Source organism: Mustela lutreola, chromosome X, assembly GCF_030435805.1.
Source record: "Mustela lutreola isolate mMusLut2 chromosome X, mMusLut2.pri, whole genome shotgun sequence".
Lineage (NCBI taxonomy): Eukaryota > Metazoa > Chordata > Mammalia > Carnivora > Mustelidae > Mustela > Mustela lutreola.
The window spans coordinates 45986093-45999800 of NC_081308.1; the positions used below are offsets into that span (position 1 = coordinate 45986093).

The window sequence follows — 13708 nt, forward strand, 5'->3', positions numbered from 1 at the left end:
TCTGGCTCTGCTTGCCTCTCCATTCATAGTCTCTGGGGAACAGAGTGGGACTGGTGGAGACCGAGTTTGGGGAGTGGGGTGGATCACAGAAGTCCCTCTAACGTGGCAAAAGGCCTCTCCACAGGGGAAGGCTGGAAGCTGAAGCCCTGCTCAGCTGCGGGCTCTGAGGCAAGCCTCCCACGCCAAGGGACTCCAGGGCTGTTGCTTCGGGGCCGCTCCTCAGAGGGCAGACAGAGTCTTAGAACCTTTCGGGGTTGCTCTACCCTGCCAGGGACCCGCGTTTCAAGGTGGACACGGTGTTGGGACCACGATGACTATGCAATCGTGGAACAGTATCTGCATTTCAGCAACTGAAACACAATCCAGGTGGGTCGTCGCGTGAGCGCCAAGACTGGCTTTCGAGTCAGGCAAAACGGAGGTGGGATTTCCAGATCCACCCTCTCCTGCATCAGCTACTGGCTCCTTTCGGCTTGCTGGGCTTTCAGACTTACCCGAGTCCCTGGGTAATCACACTGTATCTACCACGCACACCTTGGCTCCTCAAGACCTAGGCTGCGGGAAGAGGCAATCACACCATCCCTGTGTTAGAGACATGTCAGCAATGGAGGAAAGTAGGCCAGGCCCCTGGGAGTGTAGTCCCACCCTCTGGCCGGGGCTGAGAGTTGGGGCAGTACTGGTTGCACTGGTGGTTCCACCTTTTGTCTTGTCCAAGGCACACACTTCTTTTCATGCTCAGGTGTGCTGTGCTTACAGGGGTTGTAGTGAATGCGGCTAATCCTTGTAGCTGAGTTGAGCCTATGGCAGGGAGAAACCAGTGGTGGGTTCACACTCTCCACTGGATGCTCGAGGGACCGACATAGTTTCCTCTAGGGCTTCCGGGCACCTGGTGGGGGCCCCTAGGGACTCATACAAAGGCACTGTCAGACTCCCTTGGAGAGTTCCCATAGGAGCAGGCAGCTAATCCTTGCTTCCTCCATCGCCACAGGAACAAATTAATCAAACCCCTTGTAAAGGAAAGATCAGTTCATATACTTTCTCTTGTTCCAACAGAAAACTCAGACTGCAACTTCCACTGAAAAACTAGCACATCAAAACAAAGTCCACGGGAGGTGGCTGCAGGCCTGCTTAATGTCCTGGGTCACAGGTGCCCTAATGACATATTCTTCCCATGTTTCTGCTTATCCCTCCTCACCGGAAGGAAGGACCCCTTCACACTGGAAAATGTGGGCCACATTCCAAAGTCCGAGTCACGTGGATCCAAGGCTCCATGTAACATGAGGTGAGATCTTTGCCGAGTGTAATCCTACTCTAAGCAAGGAGGCCTTTTCCAGAAAGGCCAAATTGCCGTCAGACTGCATTTCCAAATAGCTCACTGTGGTCCAGAGTAAAACCTCTGTCCATTTGGGGTTATTTATAATGGAATCTCCATCACTTCTTTTCAGCACAAAGTTCTGTGAACAGTGCCTCTTCATCCAGGTACTCCTCGCGTTAAGTGGAGATTGCCCTCTACTGAACCTGCCAGCTGAACATAGGTAGGAATCAGGCAAGTGAAGTGAATCCTCGATCCACAGGGGATGGCATGCGTGGGGCTGGGGAAATGAGAGGTAGAGAGAAGAGAGAGCGTCTGGGTTCACTGGCCACCTGCTAAACAGAAAGAAGTGGAAGGGGGCTGGAAATGTGGCATGGGGTGGAGCAGGAGGTGGTGTGCTGAAGATGAGGCATTTGAGGGTAGGCAAGGCCTGCTGTGCCGAGTCCAAGAGGCAGATGTGATCTTAAAAACAGCAGGATGCCCCTGCAGAGTTTTGAGCAGGGTAGACAAGACCAGATTAAGATTTAAGAAGGGTCCCTCAGGCAGTGGGATGAAAACACTTGTGGCCAAGGGTCAAGATTGGTGGTGATTATCAAGCACAGAAGAGGGTCATCTGGACTAGGGATCGAACCGTAGTGATGGAAGAAGTGTCAAGATCTTATTTAGAAGGATGGAGAAAGTTGGATTGACAGGCCTTAGTAACTGAGGGATAGTGAGAGAGGCAGCAAGGAAGGAGGGATTTTTAAAAAAGAAAAAAAAAATATTTTATTTGAGAGAGACAGCGTGAGAGAGAGAACGTGAGTGAGGGGAAGGGTAGAAGGAGAAGCAGACACCCCGCTGAGCAAGGAGCCCGATGCGGGACAGGACTCCCAGGACCCGGAGATCATGACCTGAGCCGAAGGCAGTGCTTAACTGACTGAGCCACCCAGCTGCCCGAGGAAGGATGGGTTTAAGGATCGCTGGCCCAAGCAGCTGGGTATGAAGGCTGCTTTTCACTGAGTTTGGCAACACCGGAGGAGATGCAGATGTATGGGGAATGGGGGTGGACGCAGTCAGTTCTGGACATGTTGTGTATTCTCTGCCTCTGCACTCAACCACTTAGTACCTCAAATACTTGGGGGAGCTGACCCAGCTTCTCTGTGCCTGAGTTGTTTCATCTGGAAGGGAAGGATACTAAAAATTAGGAAAAAGAGCTAATTTGTTTCATTCAGTCTAAGAAAATGCTCTTCCTTTGCACAGCACAGAGCTGTTTGACAGTCAGGTAGGTACTCCTTGGGTCAAACGGGATTCTCTCTACCTATCCATATATTGGTTGGTTTTACTTAACTGCCTTGTGTGTTTTCAACACGCAGCACGGATTGTCAGTGCTAAAAGAAAAAAAATACAATTCAAAGCAACGTCCTGAATACACGAGCCATAGGTTAGCCCATCAGCCCGTCTCAGAAACACAAGTCCCTTTCAGGCCCTTCAGTCTTCCTCTGGTAGGCTCTCCCTCAGGGATCGTGGTGAGCCTTTGGGACCTACTTCCTCCAACACTTCTCTTCCCCGTCAGGTCATCCCCAGTGTCCCAGAGATTGGCTAGCACTTTTTGAGTGCAATCTGTCTGTAGGCCTGTCAGTTGTCTCAGGAGGTGTGTAGTTTCAGAGAGGACAGAACCAAATGTGTGGATCTGGAAACCAACACTATGTTCCTGCATGGCCGACAGGTGATGAAGCCATCCATACCAAGATTTGAAATCAGGGCCCCGCCACTTACTCCCTGTGTGACTTTGGGCAGATAACGGAACCTCTCTGTGGTCAGTTTCCTCACTAGTAAGATGAGGACAATGATCTTATTCTGGGATAATGACTCATTCTGCTTCCTTCACTTAGATCAGGAAAAACAGTACTTTTCAAAAACCATGAAGTGCTCGTCAGGTATCGATTACTTCCAGAGTTAAAAAGAGAATCTCTGCTTATCTGGATATCTGCTTGGACAGGCACAAAAGAGGGCAAGCGCATTTTTACCCCACAGACAACGCTGAACTTCACCTGAGCCATGACAAAAGCCACAGGAAAGAAATCTCCACAGGCTTTCGCCGTGCAGAAATGGCTGACCCGGAAGGACCACTCTTGCCCCTTCTATCTTTGAGAAGGCTTGCTGTTCACTCTTTGTCATACCCACCATCAGTCTCTTGGGCGACTCGGGTTTAGATGTGAGAAGGCCAAACACGGACCTTCCTCTTCTGGCTGAAGGGCCAGACAGTGTCCCCCAGCTTCCTGCTGTCTCAGGAACAGCCACTGAGACTTAGAAAGGTCAATCCTCCCGAAACTAGCTAGATACGGAGAGAAACATTTCCTGGTCCACAGACGGAGACTAGTCCTGAATGCAGAAACACCCCTACCTTAAATCTCTCCACTGTAACGTGTCTACTTATCCCTATGAAGAAAAGACAAAACCACCCTGCCGACACACACTGATCTTCAGATGGGGTGCTCTCCAGATTGCCAGAGCTTGAATAGACAAGCTCTCTCCTAGTTTTGCTTTTGCCTTTGCCCGCGTGCATGCCCAGCCTACGCAAAACCCCTAGTAAGAAAACAAAAAGTTTGTAACACAGATCTCGCGTGTGACCCCTGCAAGGGACCTAAACAGGCTGTCACAGAGAAGCCCCTCCCTGGTCAGCCCACCCAGCTGAGAACGACGTGCGTCGTCTGCGACGTGACCTGCAGCCCCCGGAAACGCTCCCGGGGATCTCAGGAAGTACTCGTCCTGTGCAGTCACTCTGATGCGCCGCCATGGGGGCGGGCTCAACCCTCCCACCACCCCCGGCGCTCTCATCAGGGTTTCCAGGCACCCAAGCCGCGGTCCACAGAGATGCGCCCACTGTGCCCCCAGACCTCCCGGCTCCCTCCCCGCCCGGCCCCGCCCAGCCCGAGAAAGGATAAAAAGCACCCGGCCTCGGGCCCCTGGGCCCATTCCTATGACGTCACGCAGCCCCTCCTCTCCTGGTGTGTGCGCGCGCGCACACGCGCGTGGCTGGTCGGCCTAGGAAGCCGGGAGGACTTTTCCTCTCGGTGGTCTTAGTCTTAGCCCTTCCATTTTTGGAAGGTGTGCTTCACGGCCTGGGCTGAGGAACCGAGGGGGTGTGCTAGCCGCGGGGTGGTGGGAACCTGATCCTGGGAAGGAACGAGCAAAAGCGAGGGCCTGAGAGCGAGAGAGGGAGAATCTCCCTCAACAGGCCGTGCGCACATTAGTGTCTCAGGACTAGCGTTTTCCGAGCCATGCGCGACCGGTTGCTGTCTGAAAGAATAGCTGTTTTTCTCTTTTCTCTAATTAGGTTGCCATTTTTAGCGGAGATGAGACTGAGACTTCTAATGGGCATTGCTAGAGCCTGGGACATCACTGGGCTCCAGTCTGTGTTCCAAGGGTCAGAGTCTGTTTCCTTGGTAGTGCCTCCTGTATTTCCCGAGAAAGTCTGTCTAGGAGGAGGGGCGTGGGGGGACGGGGGAGAGACACACACACACACGCAGAGGTGTCATGATGTGACACAGGAAAAGACGTGCTTTTAATAGGCCCTGTGATTCCTACACTGGTTACAATTACTTAGACCGCAGTAATCAGATTATAAGCTGCAGCCTATGAGATCTGGAGAAAGAAGGCATCTTTGGTTGTCCTGTCAGCTGGAATACAGCCAATCCTGACAGACATCTAATGTGATCAGAAATTTAGTTTTATAATTAATCACAGGAGTCCATTTACATTTCCAATACAATTTCCTTATATTTACTACTGGGTGTACTGGGTGGTGTGTGTGTGTGTGTTTTAGGGTTGTTTTGCTTGTTTGGTCAAAAACGTAAAATTGAATGCCTTTCTTGCCTGAGCCTCTCAAGGTACCAGCAAGAGAAAGGATTAAAAAAATATATCCCGTATTTTAAGGAAATTTCCCACAACTCCCTATCAAAAGGGCAGCAGGGTCCCTACCTGGAACCTCTTGGGATTCAGTAAAATGTCTTATGAAGAGTATCTTTAGGGAAGCACTGGTTCTGGTGTTTTTAGTTGGATACTGACTACCATTTCAAACTGTACTTGAGATTTGCATGAAATAGGTAAGTTACAGCTCTGGATTGGGAGAACCCAACCCTAGGGAAGGGTCTGAGGGAAGCACACCACAGGGAGTCAATGGTCGAGAAGCCAGGTTACTGGGAGCTGAATGGATGAGTCCCGGCGGTTCATTCAGATCGAGCTCCGTCTTTCTGGACAGCTGTCAGACTGAAACACTGGGCAGAGGTCACAAACACCTCATGTCTGAACTTGGTACGTGACAAAGTCTCTGTTAGAACAGCCACGTGGTCAGAAGTTTCAATGCCTACAACACAGCACCACAGACATAGGAGACCTCACCCTGGGACCGGAATATCCCTCCCCCCCCCAGCTCGGAAGCATCACAACCTGGACACAGACTCCCAAATACCTCATGGACCTCACACTACAGCTAGCAAAACCCAAACGATCCCAATAACACATCGAGGGAAGCCAGCCACACAGACTCACTGGCCTAGATAAGAAAGCCAGGTTGTTGGGAGCTGGAGAGAATGAGCTCCAGACCCAGGAAAGGGCAGCGAGGAGACTGCAATGCAGTGGACACACAAGATTAAACAAGGCACCGAACTCAAATTCCTGGAAACTCAAGAAATGAGGAGAGAGACAAGAAACAGCTCAAAGACAAATCAATTCTAAAATACAGACCCACATACATTTTAGGAACCTAACAACCTGCGACATAGAACGTTAAATAGCTCACAGACCACACACCCTGCATGTCACACAACCACAGAGCTCACAACCCTGCATGCAGACGCACAAACAGCACAGAGCACCTGTACTGTGAACACAGAGCTTACTCGGACACCCCCTGTCCTGTGACAAATAACCTTTTTGATCTCACAACCTAGAGTACTGGACCCCCAGGTGCTCAAATATGCCAACCTCGACACACACTGTCAGGAGAGCTCCAACCCTAATTCCTAAAGTACTGCATGGCAACAGCCCCAAACACCTTCCATGCTGCACCCTGCACCCCAAACAGGTCAAATACCTCACACGCTGGGAGGAAGCCCTAAATAGCCCAGAGAACTCTCACTTGGGACACACAGCACTCCACAGCTCAGTGATCTCACATGCCGGCACACCCTCACACAGCTCAAGACATCTCAAATCCTGGACAGATCCCAAACCAGCTCAGAGAAATGACATCCTGCTCCTCAATACAAAAATTCACCCCATACAAGACAGATGTCAACGAGAGCCACAATGAGGTCTCACCCAGCCCCACCAGTGAGACACGGAGACCAAAAGGCAGAATTACAGAGAGCCTTTCAGGAACACAGCTGTCTCCAGGGTATTAGCCCCTATCCTAGTGGGCCCGTCCAGGCACCCGAGGAACCTCCTTTTCCAGAGGACGGGTGACTCACAGGTTTTGCCATTGTTGGCTGTTTCTGGACAAAGACAAAGCTGCACTAGGCCCAGGCCACGCCCAGGAGGGCAGCAGCCCCCCCGCCCCCCCCAGGCTTGACACACAGTGGAGCCCTCCGCCCATCAAAATAGGGATATCGTCTAGGTTGGCAGTGTTCATACCATACTCAGGAGACTCACACTGTCCTTAAGGTCCCAGAGCCCACCTGCTGAGGAGCGAAAGCTGTGGAAGGTGGAGCAGGAGAGTCCCATGCTGCTCAGGGTAGGTCCGGTCCCCGCCACCCTGCCTTCAGGAAGGTCTGGCCGGCGGCTCATTCACCCTGAACACAGTGCTCCCTTCAGCCTTCTCAGCTCCTAACCCTTGCAGGCATTGCAGCCACCTGGTTTTCCCAGTGTCCACCGGAGCCCCGAACAGAAGGGACACCTTCAGCCAGCAGATCCTTTGCAAGCCAGTGAACATGAGTGGGGGAAGGAGATGGTGAAGGGGTTCACACTGCCCTGCCAGGTACACGTGCCACAGACCACGCACCTGACCACTGAGGGGTGCCCCTGCTCCACCCACCCCTCCACCTTATCATCTCCCCAAAGAGGAAAGCTGTCCCCTCCTCTCAATCCCTAATTCTGCTTTAAAGGGAAAGGTGGCATGAGGGTGTGCAAACTGTGAGGCGCATGCATTTCCCCCTCTTCTCGCCCCATGAGGCCAACAACAGAGCAGGGCTATTTGCTCATGGGCATGTATCTACTGTGAGGCTGTGGGATTTGGGGACAGAGCCTAATGTGGGCCCAACTGGTGCACCCTGTCCTCCTCAGGGGACACACACACTGGCCCAGCTCTGAGGCCACTTCCCCCGGGAACCGGGGAACACAGGAACCCAGTCTTACATATGCAGCCTTTCAGACTCAGGTGTGAATACAGTCAGGACTGGTGAGAAGTTCACTGACTTGAGAACCCGCCTATGTCTTCCTTACCTACTCTCACCCAGACATCTCCTGCTTAAAATCCCATCATTTAAGTGTTCACTTCTTTGGGCTGAGTGGGTCACTGTCGGATTCCCTGGAGAAACCTGGTCTGGAGAATGTCATGAATATGTCTCTGAAAGATCTCTGCCCATCCAGGACCTGCATGTAGTCTGCTGGGCACATAACGGGACACCGGAGAAAGATTTCATGACTGCTTATTGGGCACTGGTATCCATATTGTGGGATCCAGTATCCACTGTTTAAAAACCTAACTGGAAGACAGACTAGAGGACAGAATAAAAGCCAGTGATCTCACCGACCTGGCCAGCATCTTCAGCCTTTTTTGGTGAATGAGCAGCCTGAGGTTGCACAGCAGGTTTTCAAACGCTCCACTTCCACCTCCACTCTTTGAAGCCCCACCTATGCACCGTTAACCTCTCTAGGACACCCCGACCTGCAGCCATTGGGAGTTCTCTCCCCTGGAAGATCCTGGTAGACAATTCCATCTAGACCAATCAGATCCACTGGTGTCCTTCATCTCTGCCCTGCTCACCCATCAGGGAAGCGTTCACGTGCCCCACTGTCACCTTCTCTGGTCCCCGCACGATTAGAATCTGTAGAGCTGACAGGTTGGGGTCAGAAGGGGGGTGATGGCAACCTTGGGGGAGGCACAGGTCCTTGCATAGTAGTGAGCTCCCCTGCACCCTGCACACAATGGTTTGTTTGGGAACACAAGGCTCCCTCACTCCCACTTGTCCCTCCCAAAGCGGACTGCTTCTTCTGGCTCTCTCAGTGGTACATCCCAGTACAGGCAGGTACTGCCCACTACTCCTCTACCAACCTCTCACCCTCCCCTGTCCCCACACACTCTGGTAATTTGCCCAGAGAAGGTCACATCACCCCCAGCTCCCCTCCTACCTGGGAATACACCTAAATGGGTAGTGGATTGTTGTCTCTCGGTCTTGCTATTCATTCATTCATTCATTTATAAATTTGACAGACACAGAGAGAGCACAAGTAGGCAGAGTGGCAGGCAGAAGGAGGCTCTCTGCTGAGCAGGGAGCCTGATGCAGGGCTTGATTCCAGGACCCTGGGATCATGACCTGAGCCAAAGACAGGCTCTTAACCGACTGAGCCATCCATGTGCCCCAATCAGTCTCACTACTCTTAAAATCCCGAAGGCGGGGGCGTGGCGGGGGGTGGGGGGAGTGGCGGCTGGGTGGCTCAGTGGGTTAAAGCCTCTGCCTTCGGCTCAGGTCATGATCTCAGGGTCCTGGGATCAAGCCTCACATAGGGCCCTCTGCTCGGCAGGGAGCCTGCTTCCCCCTCTCTCTCTGCCTGCCTCTCTGCTTACTTGTGATCTCAGTCTGTCAAATAAATAAATAAATAAATAAATAATCTAAAAAAAAAAAAAAAATCCCCACAGGCATCATTCGAGCTGCAGACTCCATGATCTTGTAGGCAGCCTGGGAGAAAGCGCTCAGCCTCCTGTCAACAGCCCCTGCTCCATGAATGGGGTGCTGAGGTGTCCAGCAAAGGGGCATCTGTTACCCCAGCCACCCCGAGGGAAGCATGAATTGGTAAAAGAACTTCGCAGGGCTCTGTGGCAGCATCTATCAAAATCTGATTCCACCCCGTCCCCACCCTCAGTACAATTTCAGTTCATGAAACGAAGCGCACGTGTGCGTCTTCTGGGATGTCTCCCCAGCATTTAGAACAGTATCAGGTCCACAAGTAAGTACTTCAGAGACATTTCTGTACTGAAGGAACCTCTGATCCAGCAATCTCCACTGCTACCAACTGGTCTTAAATATTCACACAGGCACAGAGCTGTGTGTATAATGACAAGAAGAAATTTCTGGGGGAAAGAAACTCTCAACGGCCCTTAGTAGTCAACACCCTTGGGAAGGGGAAATGAGAGATGACGTGTTCGTATCATACCGTGGAGCACCCACTGGCCTTGAAACGGAATGAGAGGAGCAAATCTGTACTGGCCAGAGAGCTTTATTTTGCTTTTATTTTACTTTTATATATATTTTTAAATGGGGAGTAGCATGTAAGAAGTACTCCCACGTCAACCAGGGTCTGTACGTGTATATGTGTGCGCACGTGCAGTCTGTAAATACGGGTAACAGGGACGAGAAGGACACACCTCATCCGGCTACAAGATTTGAACAGCTTACTATGTCTTTTGGGTGTAGCCAACTGCATTTCTAAAAATGGCCAAAAACCTATTCAAAGGTACGTACTGCTTTCATTTAATTCTTTTTCATTTTATTGAACTGCAAGTCGTGTACCGTCAAATTCACCCTTTTTAGTTGTACAGGCACAAGGTTGTGTAAACTGCCACCAGTATCTAATTCCAAAACAAACCCTTTACCATTAGCAGTCCCTCCCCAATCCCCTCTCCCAGGAACTCTGGATATTCGCTACTGGGCTTCAGGTCTCCACAGATTTGTCCATTCTGGGTATTTCCACTAATTAGGATCACACATCAAACAGCCTTTGAGCATGGCTTCTTTCGCTCAGCTTAATGTGTTCAGGATTCATCCATGTTGTGGCAAGTATCACGGCTCCATTCTTTTTTGCCTGAACGTTATTCTACGATATGGTATCACCACACGTGATAGACTCATGACATGGCTGGCATTTGGGTTGTTTGCACTCTTCGACGGTTGTGATTAAGGTTGCCAGGAACATTCGTATACAAGTTTTTGCGAGAGCTTATGTCCTCACTTGTCTTCAATATACACCTAGGAGTGGGATAACTGGGTCAGACAGCAATTCTGCTTAACTTTTTGAGGAGCTGCCAAACTATTTTCCACAGCAGATGTTCCATTTTGCATTCCCACCAGCAATGTATGAGGATTTCAGTTTCTGCACATCCTCCCCAACACTTCTTATTTTCATTTTTGAAACTCTATCCATACTAGTGGGTGGTAAGTTGTAATTCATTGTGCTTTCAGGTTTTGTTTCCCTAACGACTAATATTTTTGAACACCTTTCCATGCCCTTTTTGGATATTTGTATATCTTTTTTACAGAAATGTCTATTCAAATGCTTAGCCCATTTTTAATTGGGTTGTCCTTTTACTGTTAATTTGTAAGAATTCTTTCTACATTCGGAACACTGGACCCTTATCGATACACAAATATTTCCTCCCATTCTTTGTATTTGTTTTTCCACATTCTTGTGGTGTCCTTTAAAGCAAAAATTTTTTTCCTAATTTTGATGAAGTTCATTTATATCCATTTGGCATTTACTATCTGTGCTCTGGCGTCATAGCTAAGAATCCGTCACCCAACCCAACGTCACAAAGATATACTCCTATGCTCTCTTACGGAAGCCTGATCGTTTTAGCTCTCACATTTTTTGATCCCTTTTGACTTAATTTTTGCCTGTGGTGTGACGTTTAGATTCAAATTCATTTCTTTAAATGTGAGCACCTAGTTGTCCCAGCACCATTTGCGAACAAGGCTGTTCTTTTCCCACCTAACTGTCTTGGCACTGCTGCCAACAAGTAACTCACCATAGTAGTATGGGTTATTTCCGGACCCTCAATTCTATTCCGTTGATCTCTATGTCCATCCTCACATCAGTACGACACCATGTTGATTACTGGAGCTTTGAAATAATGTTTGAAATCGGAATGCGTGAGTCCTCCAACTTTGGTTGTCTCCTGTGAGATGGTTTAAGCTATTCTAGGTCCCCGCAACTTCCACATGAATTTCAGGATCAGCCTCTCAATTTCTAAAACACCGCAGTTAGACTATCAATAGGGATTACGCTGAATGCTTCTTGGATCAATCTGCAGAATGTCGCGAACTTAACAACATCAAGTGCCCAATCCATGAACACAGGAGGTCTTTCCATTTATTTCAGTATGCTTTCCTCTCTTTCAACTGCGTTTTGTGATTTTCAGTGTGTACCTCTCACACCTGTTTGGTTAAATTAGCTCCTAAATATGTCATTCTTTTGCCTCGATTGTAAATGAAATTGTTTTCTTACTTATTTGGATTATTCACTGCTCATGTATAGAAATAGAACTGATTTTTGTGTATCAATCTAGTTTACGGTAGGGTTAAACCAACTATTGCAACAACAGAACTGAAGTCCAACTTGACTAGCGGAAAGACTGACTCAGACACCAACACTGACACCCTCTGATGGGAAAAGCAAAGAAGAGAGTCACGTTACATACACGGGAACAAACAGGATGGCGGCTACTTACTCATCAGAATCGCTGTGACCCAGAATTTTCAGATTCATGCAAATGCTTTTGAGAAATGAAGGTGAAACAGAAATTTCAAAGCAAACAAAAAAGCTGAGGAGAGGCACAGCCAACAGATCTGCCCTATAAAACATGTGAAAGGAAGTTCTCCGGGAAGAAGGTAAATGATAACCAAAGAAAATCAGGATCTATACAGACAACTGAACAGGGCTGGGCATGGTAAAGTCATGGGTGAATACGAATTTTTTTCCTAGTAATTCATCTCTTTAGAAGAGAATATCGAAAGTAACAATAGGAACAATGTATTGCGGGGTGTAAGACACTGAAGGCAACCACAGCACCAAGGATGGGAGAAAGAAGGAGAGGTATACAGTCGTATGATTCTTACAGTGTACATGAAGTGGCAGAATATCATTTGAAGGCATGGTGCGAGAAGCACCAATATACACTGTAAACCCTAGAGCGACCATCTGAAAAGACTGTTTAAAGGTGTTTAACTAGTAAGCCAACAGTGGAGCCAGTGGAGATAAAATGGAATAACAGCAAATGCTCAACTGATCCAAAATTATGGCGGGAATAGGAAAATCTAAATAAAAAACACATATGATAGAAATATACAGTCAGCCAGATGGCAGATGTACACGTAAACTGTTAACACACTCAATGTACACTGCCTGCACATCAATTAAAAGTCCTAATTTGTCCCTTCAGGTAAAAATAGCAAGACCCAACTATATACTATCAAAAGAATCGCACTTAAGCATAAATACATACATAAGTTAAAAGTAAGTGAATGGAAAATGTTACTGCTATGGTCGGAAGGTGTCTCCTCCAATACTCTTACGTTAAAGCCTGACCCCCAAAGATGATAGTGTTAGGAGGCTGGCCTTCGGGAGGGGTAGGTCCTAGGGCAGAGCCCACATGAAGGGGATCAGGGCCTTAAATAAAAGAAGCTCTGGAGAGATCCACTCACATTGTCACATTGTCTTTCCACTATGTCTATGTGAGGGCACGACCACAAATCTGTGACCAGGAAGAGGGCCTTCACTAGACCCCAACCAGGTGGGCCCCTGATCCCGGATGTCCAACCTCCGTAACAGTGAGAAATAAGTTTGTGTATAAGACACCCAGTCTGTGGTATTTTGTGCCTGCACCCCAAACACACAGAGACACATAAACCCAGCAAACGTGAATCAAATGAGTAGCTAGAGGGGCTAAATTACTATCACACCAGGTAAACTTCAGAATGAGGATCATCACAAGGGAAGAGACAGAGTGACGTAATAAAATAGAGGTCTCGTCATCGAGAAGATGAAAAAATCATGAACGTGCATGCGTTTTTAAAGCACAAGAGGTAAAAACTGATAAAACCAAGAACAAAGACAAATTGGTTATAATGAGAGCCTTCAGCATTCTCCTGCCCACAACTGAAAGTACAAGTGGACAATACAATCAGACACTCTATGGAAACACCTGAGCATGACTCCCCACAGAAATGACCTGATACTTACAGAAAGACAGTGGAATTGACATTCTTCTAAAGTCACAGGCAGTGCTCACCAAGACAGGCCATACGCTGTGCCATAACGTAAATCTCGGCGTCTAAAGGACTGAAACACACACTAGGTTCTCGGACCACAAAGAATTAAAATAGAAATGGGTTGCAGCGAGCTATCCAGAAAACCACAAAATGTTTTGAAATTAAATGAGATTTCTAAGTCACGTGGGGATCAAGGAAGAAACTGCAAGAAGCTGAA

The 13708-nt window shown here is 48.7% G+C and overlaps 1 protein-coding gene across 12 annotated transcripts in view; it reads right to left on the reverse strand.

Moving 5' to 3' along the window:
• Window positions 1-13708, reverse strand: part of LOC131820777 (protein FAM156A/FAM156B-like) — a 41432-nt gene that overhangs the window by 9065 nt on the left and 18659 nt on the right. Inside the window, exons 4-5 of one of the 12 annotated variants that reach the window (XR_009349778.1) lie at window positions 11250-11344; window positions 478-10473 (exon numbers count right to left, since the gene is read on the reverse strand). The exons of 10 other annotated variants lie outside the window; for them this stretch is intronic. The gene's annotated coding sequence lies outside the window, so the exon portion shown is untranslated. Of the gene's footprint in view, window positions 1-477; window positions 10474-11249; window positions 11345-13708 lie in introns of those variants that run through there. One more of the 12 variants, XM_059156505.1, reaches the window with a different exon arrangement.